Source organism: Sesamum indicum, linkage group LG8 (assembly GCF_000512975.1).
Source record: "Sesamum indicum cultivar Zhongzhi No. 13 linkage group LG8, S_indicum_v1.0, whole genome shotgun sequence".
NCBI classification, from domain to species: domain Eukaryota; kingdom Viridiplantae; phylum Streptophyta; class Magnoliopsida; order Lamiales; family Pedaliaceae; genus Sesamum; species Sesamum indicum.
The window spans coordinates 3,740,620-3,744,656 of NC_026152.1; the positions used below are offsets into that span (position 1 = coordinate 3,740,620).

Below are 4,037 nucleotides of genomic sequence, written 5' to 3' on the forward strand. Positions count from 1 at the left end.
ATATCTCAACTCTTCAAGGGCATACTACTATTAGAGACGGGGTTGGCATATAATCACAGGACAACCGTGGACAGGAAACCTCTCGCGCATTGTGGTCTCGTATATGATGGACTTTATGGTGTCCTCTTTCTAGTGCTTAGTCTTCAAGCTGATGAATTTTTTCATAACATTAGACAGTCAAAACAAATGATACATGATATGAAATATCTTAAACTGCTTGGCTTGGAAACTTAGGGCGATGGTTAACTTTGAAAAATTCCGTCAAATTTGACCAAAAATTATATGCATGTATCAATTCATTGGAATTACTTAAATATACGTGTTTACATCAATTCGTTGCACTTAAATAACTATTATAGTCAGTTAAATATACTATATAAATCTCAATATGAAAAAAAAATAATTCATAACACCCAACCATGTCTTTTCATCTAAAAGTCATCGCAAAATCATCCATGAATGATCAAATGCGTAAAGCATTAAAGACTTCATATTTTAACAAATTACCATGATATTTATAATTGTTATATTTATGAATTATTAATTTAGAGTTTTAATGGGACCTAATATTTATAAAGAAATTTTTTTTGAAAAATTATTATCTTATTATCTTATCGAATTTGATTATTTTTTACAAAGGCCCAAGTCGGGATCGAAAGATTTTATTATTTTTTAGAGAGTTTATTAATTTATAAAGGTTTTACTGTACGAAGAAAGAAAAGAAACAAACAAATAAACAAAATTTATGAAAAATTTTGATTGAAAATATTGAAGCCAAAACTTGATCATTAAAAATGAGCTCATGTCCAATATTTATTCATTTCGCCTTCTCAAATAGATGGTGAAGATTAATACTCATGATGGAGTAAGAAGCTCCCACAAACTTTTTCAGAAATATTTTTAAATACTATAAAAGCTTTGGACTTATATATACAACTTTTTAAAACTTTTCCTAACTTTGATATTTGTCTACAAACTTTTGTATTTATATACAATAATATTATAATGTTTTTTAACATTCTTAAATCCATACAACATTATATTAATTTAACCTTTATACCTACATAGACCACCTTAAAATAGATCATTTTAAAAGTTTGCCCATAGAGGTACATCTCTTTCCATTTTTTCTAGAGAAATGAAGAGAAATTTTGAATATTCTATTACTTCAAAAAGTTTAAACTAAAAAACAATGAGTAATGTATATAGTTTAAAATCATGGAGAGTTGACTCTATCATCGACCGGACCACTTTTCGCATCGAGTTTGTATTTATAATTTTTCAAATAAGAAGAAGTATTTGTAAATTATACCAAATTTCAGAAAAAATTATTGTAATTTATCCTTCTTTTAATTATCATCTTATTTATTTTGCTAAAGATGAGTAGAAAGCCAAAGAGCCAGGATAGTTATTTATCCCGTATGAAATCAATTGCACATACTCTTTTATATGTGTTATTTTCATTCTATGTAAAATATAATTTGTATAAAATAAGATTTATGTAAGTATTTTTTTTTTTCAACCCTAACTTATAGAATGCTAAATTGAATTTTAAAATAATATAATATTTAAGAAATTATCTAGTGGCATATCGATTTAATATTTTAATGGCTTCTTGAATATAGATACTTTTACCATTTTAAGAAAGTAAAAAAATATAATATTAGGTGATGCTCATAATCTCACAATAGTGTATACAAATGTGTTTATCTATATAATATATTGACAATATAGATGAAATATTTTGATTTAGATTAAATATTATCAAGGGATTTACTGAAAGAAGAATAAGTACATGAATTTAGTATAGAATTAAATTTTAAATAATTCAATAAACTTTTTTAATAACTTTCTTCAAGATTGTCTAAACTCAATGTTTTCAATTAATATATTTATTACATATTCGTACTTTTGTAATAGAACAAATAGATTATTTAAATCTAAACACAAGAAAAGAACTAACGAAAATTGAAGTCGCTAAGGCCAATTAAATTTGTATTATAGGGGTGCGATTTAACACACTTTACACTGGAATTCTTCTCCAAAAAAATTTTTCTCCTTCTCAAATGAAGGTGGATAGTTATACTATTACAAAAATACGCTATTTAGGATTGGTGAAGGCATCTTTTACCGTCAATTTTTAACGATAGAAGTGGTCAAATATCAGTCTAATTACATTGTCTTTACATATTTAAATATTTTAATTGTTTTCTAGCTTTTCTATTTGTTTAATCTTAACAATACAATTTATATTTATATATTATCTCTATTTTTGTTTCAAATGAATATGAATATGCTATTATTTTGAGATTTCATCATGAAAGCACCTCTAACAGTAAATAGACTAACATTTGACCACTTCTGCGTTAAAAATTTACGATAAAAATTGCAAAGAATTAATTTAAAAACTTTTTTCAATCCAATGGGATCAAAATAAAAATCCCATAAAGCACGGAACTAATAAGAAAATGTGACTTTTTTAATAAACAAAACAATTAATTTAGCCCACAATCTTCATTCCTTCATCATGCTTGAAATGCAAACAAGCCCATATCACACACCACATTTATTAATGTTTTTATCACCAATTATTATTCATTGCCAACACGTGGGCCCCTAATTTTTCTTCATTACAACTCATTAAACCAATGGACCTATGTTATACTAATACTAATACTAATAAACAAAATTTAATTCATCCAATTTGAACTAATTATATAATAAATTAAATATATTTACTTATATAATTGAGGTATAGTTTTAAAAATACAATCAATTATTATACTTGTTTTATAATTAATTTAATTAAATTAAATTTAAATAAAAATATTTCGTAATAATAATCCTCCCAAGCAATAAATGCTGTCCAAATTGCACTAATCCGCCCATTATTGATTACCAAATTGTCCATATTTTTCTAAAAATAGACCCTTTTTCCCCTATAGGAGCGCCAAATTTTGCATAACTTAGACAAAACGCAAGATCAAGAATTCTTTGTCTTAATAGCATTTGAAGAAAAACTTGGTATAAATAAAGAAAATGTCCTGAACCAGTGAGAAATAGGAGTGAGTCGTGAGCCTAAACAACATCATCATCCTTCAAATACCAAAAGAAGTGAAGAAATGGAGATCTGGAAACACTAAATTAGCAAGAAATGTGAGTGATTAATCAACTAATTTTCTCTTCATCATGTGGTAGGGGAAACATAACCAAGAACCATCCAACGAATCTCACAACCAAAGGTGATCGATCGAGATGACGGTGAAGAACTACTATGTGCATTTGAAACACCCACATACAACGGAGAGAAAGTGGATCTTCCCTGTTTCCATGGGCTTCATGGTATCACTATACCTTCTGGTTTCGACCACGTTAACCTCCCCCGATGGCAAGTCCCTTCTGCCCCTCCGCCGCTACTACTTGTCCTCCGCCGCCGCGACCTCCATTTTCGTGGAGTCCATGTTCAAACCCCTTCCCGTTTCCAACCTTCCACCTCCGCCGCGCTTGGCCTACTTAATCTCCGGCTCCGCCGGAAACGGCATGATGCTCCGCCGGACTCTTGAAGCTCTTTACCACCCCAACAATCAGTACGTTGTCCACCTTGACGCGGAGTCTTCCGCCGAGGAGCGCCTTGATCTATACAAATACGTGAATGCTCATTCTGTTTTTCGAATATTCAAGAATGTACGCATGATTACCAAAGCTAATTTGGTCACTTACCGTGGGCCAACAATGGTGGCCAATTCATTGCATGCGGCTGCTATCATGTTGAAGGAAGGTGGGCATTGGGATTGGTTTATCAATCTCAGTGCCTCTGATTATCCACTAGTTACACAAGACGGTAATGATTTGGGTTTCTTTTAAGCCTTTTTTTTGTAAATTTGGGTGATTTTGATGTTTTCTGTTGATGGGATTCTGCTGAATTGCTATGCATTTACTAATTTTTGTGGGTTCTTGATGATCAGATTTGCTGCACACTTTTTCAATCTTGCCCCGGGATCTTAATTTTATTGAACATACAAGTGATATTGGATGCA

General features: G+C 30.2%; 1 pseudogene; it reads left to right on the top strand.

Annotated features, from left to right (window-relative positions):
- Nucleotides 2,984-4,037, top strand: part of LOC105167683 — a 2,473-nt pseudogene continuing 1,419 nt past the window's right edge.